Source organism: Scyliorhinus torazame, chromosome 5 (genome assembly GCF_047496885.1).
Source record: "Scyliorhinus torazame isolate Kashiwa2021f chromosome 5, sScyTor2.1, whole genome shotgun sequence".
Taxonomy (NCBI): Eukaryota; Metazoa; Chordata; class Chondrichthyes; order Carcharhiniformes; family Scyliorhinidae; genus Scyliorhinus; species Scyliorhinus torazame.
Genome location: NC_092711.1, coordinates 200,598,760 through 200,626,293, shown reverse-complemented (window position 1 = coordinate 200,626,293; position 27,534 = coordinate 200,598,760). Strand labels below are relative to the sequence as shown.

General features: G+C 49.7%; 1 pseudogene; it reads right to left on the bottom strand.

Moving 5' to 3' along the window:
• Nucleotides 1-1,872: 1,872 nt before the first annotated feature.
• LOC140418097 (interferon-inducible GTPase 5-like) overlaps nt 1,873-27,534 on the bottom strand; it is a 105,290-nt pseudogene continuing 79,628 nt past the window's right edge.

Here is a 27,534-nt window from a genome sequence, read left to right as displayed (position 1 = left end):
GAGACTTACTTGGTTGATGTGGCAGCTTAGACAGTTCATTCCCAAGGGCTGATTCGAGTTGCTGAGTGACCCTGCCAAGAAGAACGATTTGAACTTGGAGACTCTACTTTATTGTCCCCAGGGGCTTCCCTCCCCTTTGGGCGGACCCCGTACCTGGTTCCAAGTGATTGGACTGCGTTCCGATCACTTGGATCGATTTCTCCAATACTGGAGCCGTTCCCTGATCGCTGGGCGGTCCCTAAGTTGGCCTTCCTTTGTCTTGGCTCCAGCTGGCGCCAAGGAGTCTGGCTTGGCCTTATTCACCTTAAATGTTTTGATTGTTCCCGGGGATCGCTCATTAGTATGCAGATGGCTGTGAGTTTCAGTGCTGTCTGGGCTTTTGCAAGTTCTAATACACAGGATTTCTGCACTTGCTAGTTTTTTGCCTAGTTGGCTGAATTTCACTGTAGTCTTTGCGGTTCTCCATTTTAAGTCGGGAAGTGGCCAACCCAGGTGGCTACACAGCCTCCTTGTGATCCCTAACGTGAAGCGTGAAGGACCACATAACTGCGTTGTCTTCACTTCCTGACCCAGCGAGCTCTCTTCCATGGCCTCTACACTGACCATAACTATGTATGAGAAATTTTTTAACTAACAATTCGAAGTGGCGCTATGTCACAGCAGGGATATGCATTACAACAAAAAAGAACCGGTGCCTCTAACTGTCCTCAATAAAGGAAGGGATCACTCGAATCGTGTTCAGATTCGCTGGGTGTGGGTCCTGTTGCATGGGGATAGTAGGGAGGCGTGCTGTGGCTACTGTCTGTGTCACAGTCGCTGTCTCTGCTGCTGCTGTCTGTGGGCATTCTGGGGCGGAGTCTAGAGTTCGGGGGTGGAGTCGAGGTTGAGTTTGTGGATGCGGTGGGCATGTTGGGGGAGGGGAGGGGTACGTTGGGTGCGGGCAGGGTGATAAGCAGGGTGGGCACCGCTTTGGGGACCGTGGAACTCTTACGATTCAGTCCTGACGCCAGCACTTACGGATGAAATGAAATGATTCCGGCTTGGGTCACTGACTGTGCGGAGTCTGCACATCCTCCCCGTGTCTGCGTGGGTTTCCTCCGGGTGCCTCCCACAGACCAAAGATGTGCAGGTTAGGTGGATTGGCCATGATAAATTGCCCTTAGTGTTGGGTGGTGGTGTTGACTTTGGGTAGGGTGCTCTTTCCAAGAGCCGGTGCAGACTCAATGGGCCGAATGGCCTCCTTCTGCACTGTAAATTCAATGATAATCTATGATTAATCTAGGACAAAGGTTCGGCACAACATCGTGGGCCGAAGGGCCTGTTCTGTGCTGTATCTTTCTATGTTCTATGAAAATCGCTTATTGTCACAAGTCGGCTTCAAATGAAGTTACTGTGTAAAGCCCCTAGTCGCCACATTGCAGCGTCTGTTCGGGGAGGCTGGTACGGGATTTGAACCGTGCTGCCGGCCTGCCTTGGTCTGCTTCAAAGCCAGCGATTTAGCCCAGTGTGCTAAACCAACTCCTGGTTTCACTTAATCTCTGAAACAGAGAATCCCACCCCGTATCTTTCAAATTCTATTTCCCTCATGTATTTATCCGCTGGGAATTTTGTTGTTCCATTTCCTGGCAGGTCCCAGAAACAAACATTGGGCTGGTTGGGATGTGGGTGTGGGGTTGATTCCATTCTGGTATCTGTGGTTCCACTTTTAGCTGCTCCCTAATCATCGCTCTGAAGTCCTCTCATCGCATTGATGAAGATGGATTTATTTCTCAGGGCCTGTTTCCCTGTCACTGTGATGTACAACTCTGTCTTGTCCAGATCATTTAGTTTATTCTGTATCAGTGGTGTAACTGCCAGCAAACCATCCATTTCCTAATTTGACTTCAGTTGCTTGAGCTCTTCCTCACTGAAGAATGTAGATAAATCTCTGAAAGGAAAAGAAAATTACTTTGTTTCACACCAGGGTAAAATAATTTGCATTTATACAACACATTGTCACATTCCCATACATTTCATATCTAATTAATTACTGGTGAAATACTAATAGATATTAGCCAGATGTGACAATAGATTCATCCCATTAACAGATCCACATTAGGAGCTGAAGTAATCCATTCATCCTCTTGAACTTGCTACACTATTTGATAAGATTTCATTGGTAAAGTTCTCTCCCTCAAACTGAATGTAAGCTTCAATCATATTAGGACCTCTGGGTAATTGTGGTAATTAATTAATCCTAACGCATTGCGTAATACTAGGTCTAGTATAGCCTGCTCTCCAGTTCATGCCTGAACATGCTGTTCTGAGAAACACCTTATTGCATTCCCTGATCGCCTCATCTCGGCTAACTTTGGCCATCTGATTTTTACAGTCTTTGGGCGAGATTCTCTGGCCTCCCTGCGGCATGTTGCTCGGCAGTGGGAAGCAGCCACCATTGGCTGGCGGCAGGATCTTCCAGTCCCACTGCTGTCATTGGCATTTTCCATTGCATCCTCCCCACGTCTCCGGGAAACCTGTGACCGGGTGCGCCGTTGGCAAGCACGGAACAACCGGAATTCAGCCCTGCATGTAGATTAAAATCCTCCACAATTATTGCCATGACAAGTCCCTGTGATTTCATCCATTATAATCTGCCTTGCCCTGTTGCTCCTGTTTGGGGTCGCGACACGACTCCCATTAGTGACTTCTTGCCTTTACCATTTCTCATCTCATTTCTATGTGCTGGTTTCCTGAACGTAGGTTATCCCTCTGTATTGTGTTAATAACATCTTTAAATATTAGTCACCCTCATCTGTTCCTCGTCCTTCTGAGATGCCATGTACCCTTCTATGTTTAGGCCCATACCGATTAAATATTCAGTCAGTACCTAAAAATTAATGTTCCCTGGCAACAAAGTTAAAGTCGCCCCATCTGAAATCTGAAACCTGTTCAACAGTGGTTCAGTATCTAAAAACTAAAGTTCTCTCATAATGAAGCGAAAGTGTTCACATCTGCCCCCACATTTCTTTCTAGGCAATACTTGAGATCAAAGAGGAAGCCTCATTAAAAAATGGATCCCTACAGAGCTATATAAATAAATAATCTTAATCTCCTCATTGAAACTGCCTTGACCTGTCAATATAAAAGATTTTAAGAGGCAATGGTGTGAGAGATTGAATGTAAACAAATGCTTTTAGTCTTCCAGGAATATAAATAGGCTCCTATACTTTAAAGGGCAATGAAATTGTCTGTGAGAAAGCCACTTCAATGATTTTCACCACATTAAATGGATAACTTTTCTTTTAATTCACAAATCTTTGAACTTGGCGTACTGACAGACCTATTAAAGGGTTTAGGGGTACTGATAGGAAAACTTTCACTTTATTATCAGCAAAATTTAATATTTAGATACTGACAGGCTATTTAATGTGTTAAGGCTGCAGATGGGTAGACTTTCATGAGAAAGACGGAGGTTGAGGGGTGACCTGATTGAGGTCTACAAGATTGAGGGGCATGGATAGAGTGGATGGGCAAGCACTCTTTCCCAGGGTGGAGGGGTCAATCACCAGGGGGGCATAGGTTAAGGTCTGTGGGACAAAGTTTAAAGGAGATGTGCGAGGCAGGTTTTTACGCAGTGGGTGGTGTGTGCGTGGAACACGTTGCCAGAAGAGGTTGTGGAAGCAGATACATTAACGGCGTTCAAAAGGCATCTTGACAAACACATGGATAGGCTGGGTATAGAGGGATACGGCACAAGGAAGTGCTGAGGGTTTTGGCAAAGGTTGGAATCACGGCCAGTACAGGCTTGGAGGGCAGAAGGGCCTGTGCTGTATTGTTCTTTGACTTTATTGTCAAAAAACAATAATTTTTATATACTGACTCACTGTTTGAAGGGTTTAAAGGTTGCAGATGGGAAGAACAGCCAAACAACCACCATCCCAGGAAAGGTACACAGGCTGAGCCTCTCCAGCACAGCACAAACTCCCTTGACCCCCGCCTGCCATGAACCCCTTCAGCACCATGGAGGCAATTGTGGTGAGGATACTTACCACCTTGCCACCTTTTGGACTGCAAGGTGCCAAGGTAACACTGTCAAGGGGCAGGGCCTGAAGGGGTGAATGAAGGGGACTGAAGGAAGGAATGGGGGGAGTGAGGATTGACAAGAGCTGAGGGTGGGACTGGGGGGGGGGGGGGGGGGGAGGGGAGCTAAAAGGGTGTACTGAGGGGGTGTCCTTGCCAGCGAATAGGGTGGGGTAAGTGCCCTGCCAGCAATCCGGGCAGGGAGTGGGCTGCAGGAGCATTTTGACATCCGGATGCTCTTTAAAAGAGTGCCCCGGTCTCAAAGTGCAGCCTATCAGAGAGATCCTGCCTCTCTCAGATCCAGCAGGAACTCCGTGTCATTAAATGACACTGAAAACCCACTTGCGGGTAAAAGTTTTTTGAAATGCCATTGGAATCGCACATTGGGATAGCTTCTAGTGCCAGCAGGAATCACCTTGGTTTTTCTGCTGGTGTGAGCACTTAGTTGGCAATAGGGTAAATTGCATCCAGAGTCTTTAGTTTTGTCCTTTTGTTATTATTGTAACTATTGGCCTGATGCACTCTTAGATTTGCACTCTTGCTTCTTTCCTGTCGAAGTCTATTTATCATTTCCCGTACTAATAATTTTCTCTAGCGCCTTTTCTCTATTCTTTCCTTGACCATATCTTTGCAAATTTGATCTTTTGCCCCACAATTCAGGTTACAATCCTCTCTTCCCTAGTTATGCAGCTCTCTAGAACACCAGCCTCAGCACGGTTCTGGTGTAGGCCGCACCAATAGTGCAGAACTCAATAATGGTGCTGGTGCCTCACGAACCAGGACCTAATTCTCTCACACCAGTCTTTGAGCCATGTACGAGAAACATGGAAAATAGAAGCAGGAGTAGACCATTTGGCCCATCGAGCCTGCTCTACCAGTCATTATGATGATGACTGATCATCCAACTCTGTTCCTGCCTTCATCCCACATTCATTTCTCCAATCTTATTTGCCCTGTGCCAATTTGCATATCGCTCAGGTAATAATCCAGAAATTGTTCGAGGTTCTGCTCCCGAATTAGATTCTTAGCTCCTCAAACTAACTATGGAAAATATATTTCCTCGTTCTACCTATTTCGTTGGCACCTACATGGACAACGATAACTGGATCCTCCCTCTCCCACTGCAAGTTCCGCTCCAACCTTGTGCAGCAATTTGTCCCAATTCCTGAAGATGGGCAGACATCACAGCCTTCTGGCCCTGTATCTTGGCTACAGAGAACAGACTCAGTCCCCCTTACTGTACTGTCCCCTACTACAACTTAATTCCACATTTCTCCTTCCAGAATTGCTTCCTGTACCAGGGTGCCATGTTTGATCAGTTCACCCATCCAACAGCCCTCACTCCTATTCAGACACATTGAAAGAACCTTAGACATGTTGGACAAAAGCAAGGGTTGAAGCTCCTGTACTCCTGCCCTCGGCACCCCCTTACCTACCTCACTCACACTCACGCTATCCGTCCATGACCACTGGCCAAATCAGAAGATCCCATCCTAAAATTTACCAGAGCCTCCTTGTAAAAAGTATCAAGGTGGCTTTCCAACTCCCTGCAGTATCTGCAGCTCAGCTTCCAACTCAATAGCTCTCAGCTGAATTTCTTGGAATTACAAACACTGGCTGCAGACATGGATGGATCACAGGAACTGCATCCAAGAGTTCCCACAGGCAGCCATAACTTATTGCCCGTCCTTAATATGTCTTTATCAACTACTTAGTTAATTTTGGAGAAGGGTTGCCCCCCCATCCCCCACATTAGTCCCCTGCTCATTACCCCCATGTTGTCACGCCAGCAGGAAGTGGGGGGGTCAATCCATGGTGCTGGATGCTATGGTGTCAAGCCCTTTAGTGACGTTATAGTTTATGTTCAACTATGTATAGTTTAAGGGCAGGGGTGGGGAAGATTGCATTCTGAAATCTCGTCAGCACAAATCTTGGTCCTCTTGTGAGATTTTGTGGCCATAACGCTATTTGCGTTAGAACCTAACGAACCCACAAAACATTGTAAAGTATAATTCCTCCAACATTCAGGGTTAAGGGTGAAACCACTTCTAATATGTTATGGACTCACAGGATTGATTTCACCACTCGCTCTGCATTCTCTGCAAGATCATCAATTGCATCATTCGGCACCTTGTAGGTCACTGAAAATGACGATTCCGCTCCACAGATGGATCCAGCGACACCGCACTGTAACCTTGCAATTAAATCGCGAGTTATTTCACCCAACAGAGGCGTGTTCACCGCGGCTTTCAGATCTTCCACGGGTTTCCCTGCCCTATTGGCCAGTCTTTGAAGTGAGGCGCCTTCCAGACCCAGACATTTCCGGAAATGTATTATTCCTCCAATCAGTATCCCAATGTCACAACCACGGGAAACTCCAGGAACTGGCACAGCTCCTAATGCTCCTGAAAGTGATGCCAGCATCCAGATTTGCTTCTTTAGCTCTTCCCTTTTCTTATCAACGATTTTCAAGTTTAGGTTTGGAAGAGCCAGGACGTGCACACATTTGTATATATTCAGAAGATCATCTTCAAGAGAGTCATTTAACCATTTAAAATCATACCGATTCAGATCAAAGTTTGATATCAGGAAAACACGGGGCGATGGGATCCCTGCCTCGTTCAAGTTCCTGACACAATAATTCCTGATCTTTTCCAGTTCTTCTTCTTCATTGAATTCCCTCCCTGCCATTCTTTGGCAATAGATTACAAAATCAATTTTAGATCGAATGAAGTAGAAATTCTTCCCCAGTCGTTAAATCTCTTTGGCGAGTTTTACATAACTTTCTTTGAATCGCATGGAGCTGATAATGAGGAAGAAATCAAATCTTTCAAATTTCATTGGACTCAGGTATTTATTCATTGGTAAGTGAGCAGTTCCACATCCTGGCAGGTCCCAGAGATAAACATTTGGCAAGTGGGGATGTGGATATGGGGTTGGCTCTATTGTGGTTTGTGCACTTCCAGTTGTAGCTGCTCCCTCATCATTATCCTGAAGTCCTCTCATCACATTGATGAAGGTGGACACCCCTGAGCAGCATTGACCTGTCACTGCGATGTTAAACTCTGTGTTGTCCGGGACATCTAATTTGTTCTGTATCAATCTTGCAACCTGTTCCACACCACCTCTTTCATAATCAGACTTCAGCTTTTGTCGCTCTTCCTCATTGAAGGACAAAGATTTCAAAGACTGATCTCTGAAAGAAAACATTTTACATGGTGTTTTGAGCCAGACAAAAATAACTTGTATTTGTGCAGCACATTGTCACATTCCCAGGACATCCCCACACACTTCACATCTAATAAAATACTGGTGAAGCATAATGACTGGTTATGTAGCTGATTATGACAGCTAATTTGAAAACATTAAGGTTCCTCAACAAGCAATGAAATGAATGACCAGCTACCTAGTCTCTGATTGAAGATAACAGGCACTCCTTTAACTGATGGACAGCTTAGATCTGGGCACTGAGTTAACACAGCTGAGGAGGAACATTTCCTTTCCCTCTAAAGAATAGTGACTCCCTTATCTCCCGTCCAAATTCCTCCTCATCACTTGCCCTTTGTGCATCATCATGTATTCTCTCCTCAGTCGGACTGAGCTCTCACAAGTTTCTATCTCTCGATTTTTATTTGTGAGGCTCAGCTGCGATGTTGGTTTTGGGTGAAGCCCAAGCTGAGGGACTTGGTTCTTGAGGCTTCGCTTCCTCTGCTGAAAAGCTGAAGATTTATTCAGTACACTCTGAATAACATTGGTGATATTGAGCAATGGATAGAAGACTGGCTAACCAACAGAAGGCAGAGAGTCGGGATAAATGGGTCTTTTTCTGGTTGGCAAGATGTAACTAGTGGAGTACCACAGGGTTCGGTACTTGGGCTCCACTATTTACAATATATACTCATGACTTGGATGTCGGGATAGAAGGTACTGTAGCCACATTTGCACTAAAACAGGTGGGACAATAAGTTGCAATTAAGAAATAAGAAATTTACAAATGGATATGGAGAGGTTAGGTGAGTGGGTCAAAATTTGGCAGATAGAGTTTACATAGACAAGGGTGAGTTTATTAATTTTGGGCGGCAAAATAAAAAGGCAACTTATCATCTTATTGGAGAGAAACGTCAGAGTGTTTCAGTGCAGCGGGTTCTGGGTGTCCTCGTGAATGAATCATAGCAAATAGCATGGCAGTACAGCAGGTAATAAGAAGGCAAATGGAATTTTGGCATTTATTTCTAAAGGGGGAGAGTATAAAAGTAGGGAAGTGTTGCTGCAGCTGTACAGGGCATTGGTGAGGCCGCTCCTGGAATATATTGTACAGTTTTGGTCCCCTTATTTGAGGAGGGATATAATAGCTGTTATAACTCCAATAGAGGTCCCGGGATCAGGACTATATGATTTCCTGTGATGTCCTGGAATATGAACTTCCCCTTGAAGACAGACAGGCCTTCCTCTAAGGGGGGCGTGGCTTCCCCTAGCTACAGGTTAAGGAAGGAGACCCTGGGTGTCCTGGGTGGAAGAGCATTGTAAGTGCATCAAAATCAACCTTATTCTGTAATTTCTACTTCCGTTTATGTGTTCTGCCAACCACGGATTTAACACTGGCGACAAGAATTCAGTGGAGTTGCTGTCGCCAGTGGTTGCTACACATCTGGCCATCCTCATTTAGGCTTCGGCAGGCCCCACTACTAACCCCACCCCCCCCCCCCCCCCACTACTACGAAGGAGGATGTGCTGGAGATTTTGAAAAGCATGAGGATAGATAAGTCCCCTGGACCAAATGAGATATACCCAAGGTTGCTATGGGAAGTGAGAGAAGAGATTGCGTTGGCGATGATCTTTGCGTCCTCACTCTCCACTGGAGAAGTACCGGATGATTGGAGGGAGGCGAATGTTGTTCCCCTGTTCAAGAAAGGGAATAGGGAAATCCCTGGGAATTACAGAGCAGTCAGTCTTACGTCTGTGGTGAGCAAAATACTGGAAAGGATTCTGAGAGCTAAGATTTATGATTATTTAGAAAAACACAGTTTGATTGAAGATAGTCAGCATGGCTTTGTGAGGGGCAGGTCATGTCTCACAACCCTTACTGAATTCTTTGAGGATGTGACGAGATGCATTGATGAAGGTCGGGCAGTGGATGTGGTGTATATAGATTTCAGTAAGGCATTTGATAAAGTTCCCCATGGTAGGCTCCTTCAGGAAGTCAGGGGGCATGGGATACCGGGATATTTGGCTGGCTGGTTACAGAATTGGCTGGCTGAAAGAAGACAGCGAGTGGTAGTGGATGGAAAGTATTCTGTCTGGAGGTCGGCGAACATTGGTGTCCCGCAGGGATCTGTTCTGGGACCTCTTCTATTTGTGGTTTTTATAAATGACTTGGATGAGGAAGTGGAAGGGTGGGTTAGTAAGTTTGCCGATGACATGAATGTTGGTGGAGTTGTAGAAAGTATCGAGGGCCATTGCAGGTTACAACAGGACATTGACATGATGCAGAGCTGGGCTGAGAAGTGGCAGATGGAGTTCAACCTAGATAAATGTGAAGCGATTCATTTTGAAAGGTTGAATTTGAATGCTGAATACACGGTTAAAGGCAGCATTCTTGGAAGTGTGAAGGAACAGAGGGGTCTTGGGGTCCACGTACATAGATCCCTCAAAGTTACCACCGAGGTTGAGAGGGTTGTTAAGAAGACGTATGATGTGTTGGCTTTCATTAACAGGGTGATTGAGTTTAAGAGCTGCAAGGTTTTGCTGCAGCTTTATAAAACCCTGGTTAGACCACACTTGGAATATTGTGTGCAGATCTGGTCGCCTCATTATCGGAAGGATGTGGATGCTTTGGAGAGGGTGCAGAGGGATTCACCATGATGTTGCCGCGACTTGAGCGCATATCTTATTTAGAGATGTTGAGGGAGCTAGGTCTTTTCTCAACAGAGCAAAGAAGGAAGGGAGGTGACTTGATAGAGGTGCACAAGGTGATGAAAGGCATGGATAGAATGGATAGCCAGAGACTTTTCCCCAGGGCGGAAATGGCTGTCACGAGGGGACACAATTTTAAGGTGATTGAAGGAAGGTATAGGGGAGATGTCAGAGGTAGGTTCTTTACACAGAGTGGTGGGTGCGTGGAATGCACTGCCAGCGGAGGTGGTGGTGTCAGGTATCAGAGACATTTAAGAGACTCTTGAACAGGCACATGGACAGCAGTAAATTAAAGTTGATCTTAGATTAGGTTGATCTTAGATTAGGATAAATGGTCGGCACAACATCGTGGGCCAAAGTGCCTGTACTGTACTGTTCTATGTTCTACTCTCAAAGGGTTGTGAACCTGTGGAATTCACTACCCCAGTGTGTGGTGGATGCTGGGACATTGAGTAAATTTGAGGAGATAGACAGATAGTTAAAAATGGGTTAAAGGGTTATGGAGAATGGGCTGGAAAGTGGAGTTGATGCTAAGGGGAGATCAACATGATTGCATTGAAATGGCAGAAAGGTATTGAGGGGCTGAATTGTCTGGTCCTGCGCCTAGTTCTTGGGTGGGATTCTCTGACCCGCCAGCTGGCACAGCGCACCCCTGCCAGCAGCGGGATTGTCCGTTCCCATGGCCGGCCAATGTGATTTCCATTTGTGGGCCATCCCATGCTGTTGGGAAACATTCGGATGTGGGTGTGCTGCCGGTGGAGAATCCTACAGCTTATGTTCTTGTGTATTGCAGTGACAGGTTGTGCTGTAACAGAAGGAACTGGAGAGACACAATATAGGATTTTCTGGACCAACCTGGAGCTGGCAAAAACGAAGCATCACCCCTTGTCAAAAATGAATCTGGCGGGGTGATGCTTCGCATGGTGGTAAGGGTTTACAGGGCTGGTCCTGGGAGGAAAACGTTCACATGGCAATACAGTATGTACAATTTTGTCCTGTTTCAACTATTTACAGAAGGTATCGGGAGAAAAGCAAAATGTTCTTGTGAAAAGTCCATATATTGATTTAGATCGACGCCACGAGTCGGTCGGGCGGTCTGGTCGTCCGTGTCGATCGCCTCGGCCCCGGTGGTGGTGGTGGTGCTTGTACCGGTGTTGTCGTCTCCGGGAGCCTTACGGTTTCAGCTTGGGCTTTATTCTTGGTCGGGCCTGAGGGGAGGGGAACCGATCCTCCTGGGAAGGGGGCAGTCGCGGGGTGCAGCGGTGGCAGGAAGCAGGGAGGTTGGGTGAATGGTGTCGGGGGGGTGTGTGTGTTGCCGGCGGGCGCCAGATCCCGCAGGGAGACCGTGTCCTGTCGGCCGTCGTACTCCATGTAAGCGTACTGCGGGTTCGCGTGGAGGAGGTGAACCCTTTCGACCAACGGGTCCGCCTTGTGTGCCCGCACATGCTTTCGGAGCAAGATGGATCCTGGGGCCGCCAGCCAGGTCGGCAGTGACGTTCCAGAGGAGCACCTCCTAGGGAAGAGAAGGAGACGCTCATGAGGCGTTTGATTAGTGCTCGTACATAATAGCGACCGGATGGAGTGGAGAGCGTCCGGGAGGACCTCCTGCCACCGTGAAACTGGGAGGTCCCTGGACCGTAGGGCCAGTAGGACGGTCTTCCAGACCGTGCCGTTCTCCCTCTCTACTTGCCCGTTCCCCCGGGGGTTGTAGCTGGTCGTCCTGCTTGAGGCTATGCCCTTGCTGAGCAGGAACTGGCGCAGCTCGTCACTCATGAAAGAGGACCCCCTGTCGCTGTGGACGTATGCGGGGCAACCGAACAGTGTGAAGATGGTGTTCAGGGCTTTAATGACTGTGGCCGCGGTCATGTCAGAGCAGGGAATGGCGAATGGGAAGCGGGAGTATTCGTCCACCACATTAAGAAAGTATGTGTTGCGGTCGGTGGAGGGGAGGGGCCCTTTGAAATCGAGACTAAGGCGTTCAAAGGGGCGGGAAGCCTTAATCAGGTGCGCACCATCCGGCCTGAAAAAATGCGGTTTGCATTCCGCGCAGATGTGGCAGTCCCTTGTGACTGTACGGACCTCCTCTAAAGAGTATGGGAGATTGCGGGACTTGATAAAGTGGAAAAACCGAGTGACCCCCGGGTGGCAGAGGTCCTCGTGGAGGGTTTGGAGGCGGTTAATTTGTGCGTTGGCACATGTGCCGCGGGATAGGGCATCGGACGGCTCGTTCAGCTTTCCGGGACGATACAAAATCTCGTAGTTGAAGGTGGAGAGCTCGATCCTCCACCTTAAGATCTTGTCGTTTTTGATTTTGCCCCGCAGTGCATTATCGAACATGAAGGCTACCGACCGTTGGTCGGTGAGGAGAGTGAATCTCCTTCCGGCCAGGTAATGCCTCCAATGTCGCACAGCTTCCACTATGGCTTGGGCTTCCTTTTCCACTGAGGAGTGGCGGATTTCTGAAGCGTGGAGGGTTCGAGAGAAAAAGGCCACGGGTCTGCCCGCTTGGTTAAGGGTGGCCGCTAGAGCTACGTCGGAGGCGTCGCTCTCGACCTGGAAGGGGAGGGACTCGTCGATGGCGCGCATCGTGGCCTTTGCGATATCCGCTTTGATGCGGCTGAAGGCCTGGCAAGCCTCTGTCGACAGAGGGAAGGTCGTGGTCTGTATTAGGGGGCGGGCCTTGTCCGCGTACTGGGGGACCCACTGGGAAATTCCATGAGGGCGCGCATACGTTCGGGGTGGGGGCCTATTATCCCATTGCGCACTACGTAGCCCAGAATGGCTAGCCGGTTGGTGCTAAAAACGCACTTGTCCTCGTTGTACGTGAGGTTCAAGGCTTTGGCGGTCTGGAGGAATTTTTGGAGGTTGGCGTCGTGGTCCTGCTGGTCGTGGCCGCAGATGGTTACATTGTCGAGATACGGGAATGTGGCCCGCAACCCATGTTGATCAACCATTCGGTCCATCTCCCGTTGGAAGACCGAGACCCCGTTTGTGACGCCAAATGGGACCCTTAGGAAATGGTATAATCGCCCGTCTGCCTCGAAGGCTGTGTACTTGCGGTCACTTGGGCGGATGGGGAGCTGATGGTAGGCGGACTTGAGGTCCACGGTGGAGAAGATTTTATATTGGGCAATCCGATTGACCATGTCGGATATGCGGGGGAGAGGGTACGCGTCTAGTTGTGTGTACCTGTTGATGGTCTGGCTATAGTCTATGACCATCCTTTGTTTCTCCCCTGTCTTCACTACTACCACCTGTGCTCTCCAGGGACTATTGCTGGCCTGGATTATGCCTTCCTTTAGTAGCCGCTGGACTTCGGACCGAATGAAGGTCCGGTCCTGGGCGCTGTACCGTCTGCTCCTAGTGGCGACGGGTTTGCAATCCGGGGTGAGGTTCGCAAACAAGGACGGGGGTTGCACCTTGAGGGTTGCGAGGCCGCAGATAGTGAGTGGGGGTATTGGGCCGCCGAATTTGAACGTAAGGCTCTGTAGATTGCACTGGAAATCTAATCCCAGTAAAGTGGGGGCGCAGAGTTGGGGAAGGACGTGTAGTTTGTAGTTTTTGAACTCCCTCCCCTGCACCGTTAGGGTAACTATGCAGAAACCTTGGATCTGTACGGAGTGGGATCCTGCAGCTAGGGAAATCTTTTGTGCGCTGGGATAGGTGATCAAGGAACAGCGTCTTACCATGTCGGGGTGGATAAAGCTCTCCGTGCTCCCGGAGTCGACTAGGCATGGTGTCTCGTGGCCGTTTATTAGCACCGTTGTCGTCGTCGTCTGGAGTGTCCGGGGCCGAGCTTGATCGAGCGTAATTGAAGCGAGACGTGGTTGTAGTAGTGGATGGGGTCCGTTGTTGCCGTCCAAGATGGCGTCGGGGATGAACAAAATGGCTGCCCCCATCCATCGCACATGGCTGGGGGGTCACAAGATGGCGGCGGGGGTGGACAAAATGGCTGCCCCCACGCGTCGTACAGGTCTGGGGTGATCCAAGATGGCGGCGCCCTTCCTCCCCTCGTGGTGGCCGGGACCCATAATGGCGGCGTCTGCGGGTCGCACATGGGGCGCTGGGGGGGTTGGGGAGCGTTAGGACCGCGCGGGGCTCCCTCATCTCTGGGGACAGCGGTGGTCGGGACCCAAAGTGGTAATGCCGGCGGGTCATACATGGGGCGCGGGGGGGGCGGTTGGGGAGCGTAAGCGGCGTGCAGGGCTCCCTGTTCTCCCGGGACCGCGGTGGTCGGGACCCAGAGCGGCTGCGCCTGCGGGTCGTACATGGGGCGCTGGGGGGGTTGGGGAGCGTAAACGGCTTGCAGGGCTCCCTGCTCTCCCGGGACAGCGGCGACCTCATGGTGGAGGAGGTCCTCATGGTAATGGTGGAGCGGGCAATTCAGAGGCTACCCTATCAGTGATCCAATGTTAACCCCATGCCTCTGCATTTTCTAAACAAAGTTCCAGACAATACGGTGAAAAAAATCTGCCAGCAGCATCAGCCGGTCAAATGCCAATTGACCCAACCAATTTCCCCCACACTGGGGAACCTGGATCTCCCTCCTTCTGGCCTCCAGTGAACCAACACCTTCAAAGCAGCATTTCCCCTGATTTGTATTGACTTCAGCTTTGCCCAGGTTCCTTGTTCGGTGAAGAGGGTATTGATTTGTATGTGCCACCTGATAGCATCGTTGGTGACACCTTCCATTATTAAGCTGATGACCGAGAGTTGACTGATGGTGCAATAATTGCCTGAATTGGATCAGAACTTCTTTTGTGGACAGGACATATCTGAGAAACTTTCCACATTACCGGGTAGATGCCAGTGTAGCTGTACTGGAACATCTTGGCCAGAGGCACAGTTAGTTCTGGAGCATTTGTCTTCAGTGCAATAGTCTTCTTACATCTATCTATCTATAAGAACTAGAAGCAGGAGTAGGCTATCTGGCCCCTCGAGCCTGCTCCACCATTCAATGAGATCATGGCTGATCTTTTGTGGACTCAGCTCCACTTTCCGACCTGAACACCATAACCCTTAATTCCTTTATTCTTCAAAAACGATCTATCTTTATCTTAAAAACATTTAATGAAGGAGCCTCTACTGCTTCACTGGGCAAGGAATTCCATAGATTCACAACCCTTTGGGTGAAGAAATACCTCCTAAACTCAGTCCTAAATCTACTTCCCCTTATTTTGAGGCTATGCCCCCTAGTTCTGCTTTCACCCGCCAGTGGAAACAACCTGCCCGCATCTATCCTATCTATTCCCTTCATAATTTTATATGTTTCTATAAGATCCCCCCTCATCCTTCTAAATTCCAACGAGTACAGTCCAAGTCTACTCAACCTCTCCTCGTAATCCAACCCCTTCAGCTCTGGGATTAACCTAGTGAATCTCCTCTGCACACCCTCCAGTGCCAGTATGTCCTTTCTCAAGTAAGGAGACCAAAACCTTCCTTCCTTCCTGCCACACTCCCTTCATTTCTTTTTTGCTCTCTCTTTCTTTTTCTCTCCTAACATAAAGGGTGATTGATACCTGACCCTTTAGATAGGTGACCATTTCGATCTAATCACCCCTGACCTACTAAACACCAGGGATTACAGACCTTGAGAATATAAGTATCTCCTCATGATGTAATTCTTGGAGCCCTGTTACCATTCTAGTGAGTGAGTGCTGTGCTCATTTCAAGATCAAATCCATTGTAATACTGCACGCAGTATTTCAGATGTGGTTTGGTTTGTTGTGAAAAATATCCCCCCTATTGGCGGCTAGCCCTCTAGTTATAAAGACTAACATTCCATAAGCCTTTGCATATTTACTTTTGGTCCAGACTGCATCATTTCAGTGATCGGATAGATAAGCCTTAAACTGTTGTTCCTAGCTGTATAGTATTCCTCTGAACTATCCTTTTATGATTCAAAATGTATGTCTTCACATTTAACTAGGTTGAAATCCATCTGGCACAGTTTCACCGACTCACTTTCTTGTGATGTCATGTGGCGAGGAGGAAATTGGCTGAAGACTGGAATCTGTGATACTGGGGACCTCAGGAGGAGGCCGGGATGAATCATCCACTCAGTACTCTTGGCTGCAATGCTTCAGTTTCCCCTTTCACACTCATTTGTTAAAAAGTGTGAGGGTTTGAGCAGCATCTTTGAAATGGATGTTGAGATGGCTAATGGCTAGCCCTTCTGAGAGGTTCGAAGGGGTGGGCCTGTGCTGAGGGAGTGCTGCACTGTTGAAGGTATCACCTTTCAGATGAGGTGTTAAATTAAGGCACGTCTGCTTTCTCAGGCAGGCATAAAAGATGTCCTGACCCAAGGGCCGTGGTGTGTTCAACCAGCATCACTAAAACCGATTGTCCGGATTATTATCACATTGTTGTTTATGGGATCTTGCTGTGCACACATTCTCTGTTGTGTTTCCTATATTACAACAGTAAGTAATGTGGCAAAACGTACTTGATTGGCTGTAAACACGTTGCAATTTACTGAGGTCATGAAAGGTGCTATAGAATCACAAGACTGTGTTCCACACAGTGCCCCTCCTACACTGTTTCTACCAGCTTTCTGCTTCGTGACTGGCACACGTGTCCAGGTGTCGGAGTCCAGAGTTGTGGACTCAAGAGGAGTGAAGTCTATCTCCCCAAATGATTGCTGTCAAGTGGTCACATTCTGCTCTGACTAGCTTAGGGTCATAGAGTCATAGAGATCCACAGCACAGAAAAGGCCCTTTAATCCATCGCGCCAGCACCAGTCAAAAACAACCACCTAACCATTCTAATCCCATTTTCCAGCACTTGGCCCAGAGCCTTGTTTGCCTTCATTGCAAGTACTTTGTGTGTACCAATTTCTGATCAATCTTCACATACAGCAACATCGCTGTGGTGTTCTTTGTGATTCTCATTATCAGGATGGATGTCCTAGTGTTCACTAAGACCACAGAAGCTAAGTTCAATACCAAAGCTAACATTTATTACACTACTTATTAAAACTCTGTTCTCACTGGAACGAAGGAGGTTGAGGGGAGACCTGATAGAGGTATACAAAATTATGAGGGGCATAGACAGAGTGGATAGTCAGAGGCTTTTCCCCAGGGTAGAGGGGTCAATTACTAGGGGGCATAGGTTTAAGGTGAGAGGGGCAAGGTTTAGAGTAGATGTACGAGGCAAGTTTTTTACGCAGAGGGTAGTGGGTGCCTGGAACTCGCTACCGGAGGAGGTAGTGGAAGCAGGGACGATAGGGACATTTAAGGGGCATCTTGACAAATATATGAATAGGATGGGAATAGAGGGATACGGAACCAGGAAGTGTAGAAGATTATAGTTTAGTCGGGCAGCATGGTCGGCACGGGCTTGGAGGGCCGAAGGGCCTGTTCCTGTGCTGTACATTTCTTTGTTCTTTGTTCCTCCTATAGCAATCAATAATCTAGTAATCTACAATCTACACTCTACAAATACTAATCTCTACACCCATCTGTAACTGTACTTTGCACTCTCTAGACCTCTCCTCTGCACTCTCTCCAGCCATCTCACAGAAGCCTGAGATTCAGTGCTTTATATAGTTCGGCATCTAGCTCCATCTAGTGTTCAATTATGATATCACATTAACCCTTTATATTCTAGACATTCTACATAATGTCACAATCGCTTCCCCCCCCCCGCCTGCCCTCACACAGCCATTCCCTTCCGACTCTGCAGCCTGTGGTTTCATTAAGTTCTCACGGCAAGGATGCCGGGTCGATACACTGATAGAGACTCATTATATATTCTAATGAAACCAACGGGAGAGGAAATTCTCATCTGGTGCCGTAAAACGGGTCTGAGTGGGAGTAGAACTTGAGGTTTCTGCAACAACAAGTCACTGGCTCCTGCTCCCTGGGGTAGGGGATTGGGTAAATCGGAGCAAAGCCGTTAGAAAATCATTCTGTGTCGCTGATGAGCCTGTTTAGGAACAGGGGTAGATGATTCAGCACTTCCATCATTCAACAGGATCATGGCTGATCTATCTCCTAATGCCATCCACTCACCTTTTCGGACAGAAGAAATAGGAGCAGGAACAGATCATACAGTCAAACCTACTCCACTGACCAATGTGACCTTCAGCTTTGTCTCGACTTTCTCACCTTGGTTCTCCATAGCACTTAATGCCCATACCTCGCGGAAATTTAACAATCTTTGTTTTGCAATTTCCAATTGACAACCAACCTCAGCAGCTTATGGGGAGGTGGTGGCGTAGTGGTATTGTCACTGGACTAGTAAAACAGGTATTGCTCTGGGGACCCAGGTTCAAATCCCGCCACTTCAGCTGGTGAAATTTGAATTCAATAAAAATCTGGAATTGACCATGAAACCATTGTTGATTGTTGTAAAAACCCATCTGGTTCACTAATGCCCGTTAGGGAAGGAAATCTGCCATCTTTACCTGGTTTGGCCTACATGTGATTCCAGACCAACAGCAATGCGGTTCACGCTTTACTGCCCCCTCAAGGGCAATTAGGGATGGACAATAAATGCTGGCACGTCTACGGCCCGTGAACAAAAAAAAACTTCTCTTGGGAGAATTTTCCACATTTCCGCTATTCTTCATGTGATGAAATGCTTCCTGACGTCACTCTTGCTCCAGTTTTAATGCTACCTCCCCCTTGTCTGGACATCCACAGCAGAGGAGCTAGCCTCTCTATCAACTGTGTCCCTCACCCCTGGACTGTTTCCCTCATTCCTGGCATGTCTACCCCATTCCTGGGCTGTGTCCCTCATTCCTGGCATGTCTACCCCATTCCTGGGCTGTGTCCCTCATTCCTGGCATGTCTACCTAATTCCTGCATTGTGTCCCAAACTCCTGGACTGTGTCCCTCACTCCTGTGCTGTTTCCCTCACTCCTAGACTGTGTCCCTCACTCCTGGGCTGTTCGCCTCACTCCTGGATTGTTTACCTCACACCTGGACTGTCTACCCCATTCCTGGATTGTTTACCTCACTCCTGGACTGTCTACCCCATTCCTGGACTGTCTACCCCATTCCTGGACTGTGTCCCTCACTCCTGGACTGTCTACCCCATTCCTGGATTGTGTCCCTCACTCCTGGACTGTCTACCCCATTCCTGGATTGTTTCCCTCACTCCTAGACAGTCTACCCCACTCCTGGATTGTTTCCCTCACTCCTAGACTGTCTGCCCCATTCCTGGATTGTTTACCTCACTACTGGACTGTCTACCCCATTCCTGGATTGTTTACCTCACTCCTGGACTGTCTACCCAATTCCTGGACTGTGTCCCTCACTCTTAGACTGTCTACCCCATTCCTGGATTGTTTACCTGACTCCTGGACTGTCTACACCATTCCTGGATTGTGTCCCTCACTCCTAGACTGTCTACCCCATTCCTGGATTGTTTCCCTCAGTCCTAGACTGTCTACCCCATTCCTGGATTGTTTACCTCATCCTGGACTGTCTACCCCATTCCTGGATTGTTTCCCTCACTCCTAGACTGTCTACCCCATTCCTGGATTGTTTACCTCACTCCTGGACTGTCTACCCCATTCCTGGATTGTGTACCTCACTCCTGGACTGTCTACCCCATTCCTGGATTGTGTACCTCACTCCTGGGCTGTTTCCCTCACTCCTCGATTGTGTTCAACACTCCTCATAGATTCATAGAATAAAAACACTAAAGTGCAGAAGGAAGCCATTTGGCCTATCGCGCCTGCACCGGCCCATCAAATGAGCACTCTACCCATGTCCACTTCCCTGTCTACCCCGCATTATCCCATAACTCCATTACATAACCTGCACATCCCTGGACACTAAGGGGAAATTCAGCATGGTGAATCCACCTAACCTGCACATCATTGGGCTGTAGGAGGAAACCGCAGCACCCGGAGGAAACCCACGCAGACACGGGGAGAAAGTATAAACTCCACACAGACAGTGAGCCAAGTCGGATTTGAATACAGGTCTCTGGCGCTGTGAGGCAGCAGTGCTAACCACTGTGCCTCCCCGCCGCCAGGACACAATCCTGGATTGTGTCCCGCACTCCTGGACTCTTTCCCACACTCCTGGAATGTCTCCTTCACTCCTGGATTGTGTCCATCCTGGACAGTGTCCATCACTCCTATATTGTGACCTCACTACTGGACTCTGTCCCTTACTCCTGGACTTTGTCCCCATTCCTGGACTGTGTCCAACCCTCCTGGATACAGTCCCTCACTCTTTATCTGTGTCCCTCATCCATGGATTGTGTCCCTAATTCCTGGACAGCATGGTAGCACAGTGGTTAGCAAAGTTGCTTCACAGTTCCAGGTTCCCAGACTCAATTCCTCGCTGGGTCACTGTCTGTGCAGTGTGTGCACGTTCTTCCCGTGTGTGTGGGTTTCCTCCGGGTGCTCCGGTTTCCTCCCACAGTCCAAAGATGTGCAGGTTAGGTGGATTGGCCATGCTAAATTGCCCTTAGTGTCCAAAAAGAGTAGGTGGGGTTACTGGGTTGTTAGGTTACGGGGATAGGGTAGAGATGTGGGGATAGGGTGGGGCGATCTTTCCAAGGGCCGGTGCTGACTCGATGGGCCAAATGGCCTCCTTCTGTACTGTAAATTCTATGATTCCTATGATTAACCCTCACTCCTGGACTGGTCCAACACTCCTGGATTCTGTCCCTCACTTCTTCACTGTCTCCCTCATTCCTGGAGTGTGTCCCTTACTCTTGGATTGTCTCCCTCAATCCTGGACATTGTGCCTCACGCCTGGACTGTGTTTCTCACTCCTGGGTTGTGGCCTTCATTCCTGGACTGTGTCCATCCCTCCTGAAGTCTGTGCCTCACTCCTGGACTATCTCCTTCACTACTGGACTGTCCCCCTCACTCCTGGACTTCATCTTTCACTCCTGGACTGTGTCCAACACGCCTCATAAAATCATAGAATAGAATCACTACAGTACAGAAGGAGGCCATTCGGCCTATCGAATCTACACTGACACTTCAAATGAACAGTCTACCCCGCCCTATCCATTAGCTCCATTACCTAACCTGCATATCTTTGGACACTAAGGGGCAATTTATCATGGTCAACCCACCTAACCTGCACGTTTGGACAGTGGGAGCAAAAGAGCTCACGGAGGAACCCCACGCTGACAAGGGCAGAAAGTGCAACTCAACACAGACAGTGAGCCAAGGCTGCGATTGAAGCCGGGTCCCTGTCGCTGTGAGACAGCACTGCTAACCACTGGTTCATCGTGCCACAGGACACAATCCTGGACTGTGCCACTCACTCCTGGACTGTGTCTCTCACTCCTGGACTGTGTCCCTCAATCCTGGACTGTGTCCCTCACTCCTGGACTGTGTCCCTCACTCCTGGACTGTGTCCCTCACTCCTGGACTGTGTCCCTCAAACCTGGACTGTGTCCCTCAAACCTGGACTGTGTCCCTCAAATCTGGTCTGTGTCCCTCACTCCTGGACTGTGTCCCTCACTCCTGGACTGTGTCCCTCACTCCTGGACTGTGTCCCTCAAACCTGGACTGTGTCCCTCAAATCTGGTCTGTGTCCCTCACTCCTGGACTGTGTCCCTCAAACCTGGACTGTGTCCCTCAAACCTGGACTGTGTCCCTAAAATCTGGACTGTGTCCCTCACTCCTGGACTGTGTCCCTCACTCCTGGAAGTGTCCCTCACTCCTGGACTGTGTCCCTCACTCCTGGACTCTGTCTCTCACTCCTGGACTGTGTCCCTCAAACCTGGACTGTGTCCCTCACTCCTGGACTGTGTCCCTCAAATTTGGACTGTGTCCCTCACTCCTGGACTGTGTCCCTCAAACCTGGACTGTGTCCCTCACTCCTGGATTGTGTCCCTCAAACCTGGACTGTGTCCCTCACTCCTGGACTGTGTCTCTCACTCCTAGACTGTGTCCCTCACTCCTGGACTGTGTCCCTCACTCCTGGACAGTGTCACTCACTCCTGGACTGTGTCCCTCACTCCTGAACTGTGTCCCTCAAATCTGGACTGTGTCCCTCAAACCTGGACTGTGTCCCTCACTCCTGGACTGTGTCCCTCACTCCTGGACTGTGTCCCTCACTCCTGGACTGTGTCCTTCACTCCTGGACTGTGTCCCTCACTCCTGGATTGTGTCCCTCACTCTTGGACTGTGTCCCTCAAACCTGAACTGTGTCCCTCCCTCCTGGCTGTGTCCCTCAAACCTGACTGTGTCCCTCACTCCTGGCCTGTGTCCCTCGCTCCTGGGCTTTCTCCCCCACTCCTGGACTTTCTCCCCCACTCCTGGACTTTCTCCCTCACTCCTGGACTGTGTCCCTCACTTCTAGCTTGTGTCCCTCACTCCTGGGCTTTGTCCCTCACTCCTGGACTTTCTCCCTCACTCCTGGATTGTGTCCAACGCTCTTGTTATCTGTCCGTCACCTCTGGATTTCTACCCTCACTCATGGATTGTGTCCCTCATTCCTGGACTGCATCCAACATTACTGGAATGTGTCCCTCACTACTTTATTGAGCCTCTCACTCCTGGACTTTTCCCCTCACTCCTGGATAGTCTCCCTCACTCCTTGATTATGTCCCTCTCTCTTGGAGTTCTTTATTATCTTTTTCAGTGTTTCTTGATGTGAGAGATTGGATTGCAGTAACTGGTTTGCACTCCTGGGTGTCCATTTTAGCCATTCTCTGCAATCATTATCCCCTCTGTAATCGGAGCTCTTTAGAAAATTCCTTGCCAAAGCTCTTCCCTCCAGCAAAGAGCAGAATAATCAGCTCGGAATGTTCCTGTAATGTTTCTGCATGTCTTGACTGCAGGCTGTGTGGGCAGATAATGACATTTTTCTCTCATTTGGCTGCAAACGGAGTGAAATCTCTTTAAACTTACTCGATCACTGAAACATTCCGATGTCACACTATTTTGTTGAGTTGTCTTGCTCCACAAAATAGTTTCCCCCGGATAGATTGAAAAGGTGGACTCTAAACAAGGTCTTCAGAAAGTCTCTGTATGGGAAGTGGTCGGCAACAGTTCACTGATGAATTTTCTCAATTCACCGCCCAAACACTGCGATGATATTCCACCTTGTGACTTCCGACCTTCTACTCTTTGCATAACATAGATTAGTGACTTTAAATGCTCCTGGATTTTTCCAGAATTCTTCCCATTAAATGAAGATGCCAGCCAGGTCGTCTACCACATCTGAATTTGCAGATATCTGTCATCTGGTATATGAGCATGTATGTGGATGAGTTCAAAGATACGTTTTGGCAGTTTATTTGGTCAGATTACTTCTCTAGTCCAAGATGAAATAAAAAACCCTGCAACTAACGCCCTTAGTTAACAGTCAACTTATCTTTGAACTCTTCTGGGTTCATGCATAAGCAATGATGTGAGAAAGTCATATCTGATTGGCTGTAATCTTGTCCTGTAGCCTCCCCCTTTCTATCTCCCAATCAGTCGCCCTACTCAGCCAGCTAGCAACCAATAAAAGGGATGCAAAATACTGTTGCAAATCTAAAAGGAAATCAGAAAATATTGGAAATTCCCAGCAGGTCAGACAGCATCTGGGGAGAGAATGAGGTCCGGAGGGGTCATTGACTTCAAACATGGGGCAGAATCCTCTGTCCCCAGCGAGAGTCTCACTTTCTACATGCTCGCCGAGATCTGCCAGCTAAGCAGATGCCAGCAGCTCTTGCAATTGGTAGCACCACAGAGGAGTCCGTGGCTGCTGCCCGAACATGATCACTCCCCTGTCACTGTCTCAGGATCATGAAATGTCCTAAATGAAGCCAAAATGCTGATGCGAGGGTCCCATAGGATGGCGGTTGTAGGGTCAGGTAGAGCATTGAGATCGGCAGCAAGGGCAGGGGGGATGGTTGCTGATAGGCACCCCCGCCCTCCCCATGTCCATGCAATCAGTCATGTGCAGATTGAGCACTCCCCCCACCCCCCCCCCCTCCCCTCCACTTGTGACAATATAGATTGTTATAATGTAGGAAACAAGGCAGCCACTTTGCGCATAGCGAGCCCCCTCACCCAGACAGTGACCAGATAACGTTTTAGTGATACAAAATCAGAACATGTGGGGAATTCTGATCTTCCATCAGAACTCACAATCTCCTCAGAATCTTTTGGCGATGTTTTCCAATATTGGCCAGGACACTGCGGAACTCCCGTCCTTTGAAATGTACCATGGCCGGGATTCTCCGACTCTGTGCCAAGCAGGAGAATCCCTGCGGGGAGGCGCGAATCCCACCCCGCCACCCCGACGCCGGCTGCCCTATGCTCTGCCATCGTTTTTCGGGCGGGGGAGGGATTCATGCCACGCTGGTCGGGGGCCATTGACAGCGGCCCCCCCTCAGCGATTCTCCAGGTCCCGATGGGCCAAGCGGCCGTCCATTTTTGGCCAGTCCCGCCGCGTTGGTTACTCAGGTCCCACACTGCGGGACCTGGCAGGTGAGTATGTGGGGGTGGTCCTCGGGGGGGGGGGGGGGAACGGGGGGATCCGACCCCGGAGGGGTGCCCCACGGTGGCCTGGCCCGCGATCGGAGCCCACCGATCTGCGGGCGAGCTTGTTCCATGGGGGCACTTCTTTCCTCCGCGCCGGGCCCCTGTCGGGCTCCAATGTTGCCCGGACACCGGTGCGAAGAGGAGAACCCCCGCGCATGTGCGGAAATACACTGGCTGGTCCACGCATGCGCGAGATCACGCCGGCCGTTCCGCGCATGTGCAAGCACACGGCGACCGTTTGCCATCGAATGAGGCGGCGCCACCGGCTGCGGCGACAACCTAGCCCCCGAGAAAGTTGAGGTAAGTGGAGAATTCCTCACCTTGGGGGGCCGTTGACGCCAGAGTCGTTGCCGGTTTCCCCACCGGTGTGGGGACATAGCCCCATTTTCTGAGAATCCCGCCCCTTTCATATCAACCCAAGACTCAAAGCACGGCCTCTGTTTAAACTTTCACCTGGGTAAATGGCACCCCTGACAGTGCAGCACTCCCTCAGTAGTGCACTCGATGCTGCACTCAACCATTCAGTGGGCAGAATTGAATGCAATTGTTAATGTGACTCTACCCTGGCATGGGCACGCAAACTGGTAACAAGAAAAGATACAGGGCCATTTTATTTCAAATGTATATTTTATTTCATTTTTGGAGTTTTTCTTTAATAGGAGGACAAAAACAATTGCCAAATGCATCATCATTACATGGTATAAACCCAGCCATGGTTCATCGCTCAATTATTCAGCAAACCCCCACCCTCACCCCCATACCACTAGACCTCCCCGCTCCACCTTCCTCCCATTACTACGCACGAAGCTGTGTCTGAAGCAAACAGAAGAAATAAAATCACCAAATAGAAGCAAGAGGGTGCCTTGAATATTGAGGGGGGGTCAGTGGGGCAATGCCCCTCCCCTCAAAGCGCAATGTTGTGATTATTGATGTGTCAGGCTTATATAAAAGAGAATGGTCGGCATTGTGGAAGGTACTGGGGCAATGATGCCTTGTCCGCTGCCTGTCTCAGGAGGCTTTTTCTCCCACGTCCTTCTTTTCTTGCTCGATTGCTGCAATGACAACAGAAAGGAAAGTTAGAAACAAGTTGCTCAACGCCTTAAAGTTTAACATCCGCAATTGCTGGGAAAGGAGCAATGTCCCACTCTCGTCTCCAAGGGATGACAACGGAATGCGAGCATCGGCTGTCACACACCATTTATCATATCATAGAATTTACAGTGCAGAAGGAGGCCATTCGCCCCATCGAGTCTGCACCGGCTCTTGGAAAGAGCACCCTACCCAAGTTCAGCACCTCCACCCTATCCCCATAACCCAGTAACCCCACCCAACACTAAGGGCAATTTTGGACACTAAGGGCAATTTATCGTGACCAATCCACCTAACCCGCACATCTTTGGACTGTGGGAGGAAACCGGAGCACCCGGAGGAAACCCACGCACACAGGGGGAGGATGTGCAGACTCCGCACAGACAGTGACCCAAGCCGGAATCGAACCTGCAATTGTTAATGTATAATCTGCATGATGTTCAGGGGTAAATAAAAACAGGATATACTGGGAAAGAAAATGTGGCAGGTCTGTGAGAAACTGGAGAGAGAGATACAGAGCGAACGGACCCAATTCTCTGGCCTTGTTGCGCTCTCGCTCGAGCAAAAAGCCGGGAGAGGCCGAAAATGAGATCTGCACCAGGTGCCAAACAGTCTGCAATGTAACTGACTCGCTCCCGTCGGTGCAATTGGGATCCCGCCGCAGCTTGTTGATAAACCAAGTATCTCAACTTGAGTGCTATTTCCGTACAATTAACAGGAGCCACCCCTTATCCAACAGTCCCCCTGTCATTCAGCCGCCTCCCCAGCAAGCGGTCATGCTGGCGCCGATTAGTACTCCTTTTTACAAATGTGAACCTGGCGGAAGGGCTTCTGTGTGGTGGGGAGGTGAGTAGCCATCTTTACTCACAGACATTGCTCGGTTGGGGGTGGGGGGCCCTTCTCAGGGGTGGGCCGCCATGGGAGTGTGGAGTGGGGGAGGTACTAGAGGGGGCAACCGGGGGGCAACCACGCGCGGCACCACCATGGCAACCCCTGGACCATGTGTGTCCGTTCCGGACGCAATCATTTTCCCTGCCTGTCTGTCATATCGGCCACCCATAACCCCCAACGATTGCTGAGGCCTATGGCCGTGTGGCTGAAGGCTATTGCTAATAGGGAATTGGCAATTACGGTTAAGTGAGCACTTCACACAACCCAAGGGGATTCTCGTGGATGGGTGGGCCATGTGGCATGTGGGAGTCATTGTCAAGCCTCCCAATCAGACAGTGATGCCTGGACACATGCAGCAGCCAACATCCGAACACCCAGGGGATGGGACACAACTCCTGGGTCATGTCCATGGCCGGAGGGTAGTTGGGTGCCACGGGGAGGGGTCCAGATGACGTTATGAGTCGATGTCTGGGGTCCAGTGAGGGGAGCCCGCTGCTGCCGGGACTGTGTGGGCAGGGTGTTCCGGGTGGGGGTCGGGGGGGGGGTCAATGGAGCAATGGAGGGACCCGGAGAAGGAGCCACCACCATTTGTCAATCTAACACCCTCTCCTTACGGATATTGAACAGGGATTTTGTACCCAACAGAACTTTCCCTAGTCGTGCTGCTGCTCGGGTGGGCGGCCAGACGATGGAGGCAGTAGAGTCTGGCACGCCTCTGCCAGTCTGAGCCCTCTCCAGATGGTTGTGGGAGAGCTTATCCTGAGGAGACACAGGGAGGCCACCATTAGCCACACGTGTGGTTCACAGTGGCTGGGGTGCGAAGGGAGGGTTGGGGGCTGCATGGAGAATTTGGGGAGGGTGGATACTTGCGTGGGGGAGGAAAGGTGTCGTGTGGGGGAGGGGGGGGTGACATTGGTGTCTAGATACCTGTGCTGCCCGAAGTAGGCCGTGGACCTTTTTTGGGCACTGGAGGCCAGTCCTCCTGGTCACACTCCCAGAGCTTGCAACTACCGCCACCTCATCCCAGGCAGCACTGGCTTACCCTCCAGGACCCTTGGGGGAACAGGACATCTCCTGGCCTCCACCGCGTCTAGGAGTCTCCCCAGGTCCGCATCGCCGAATCT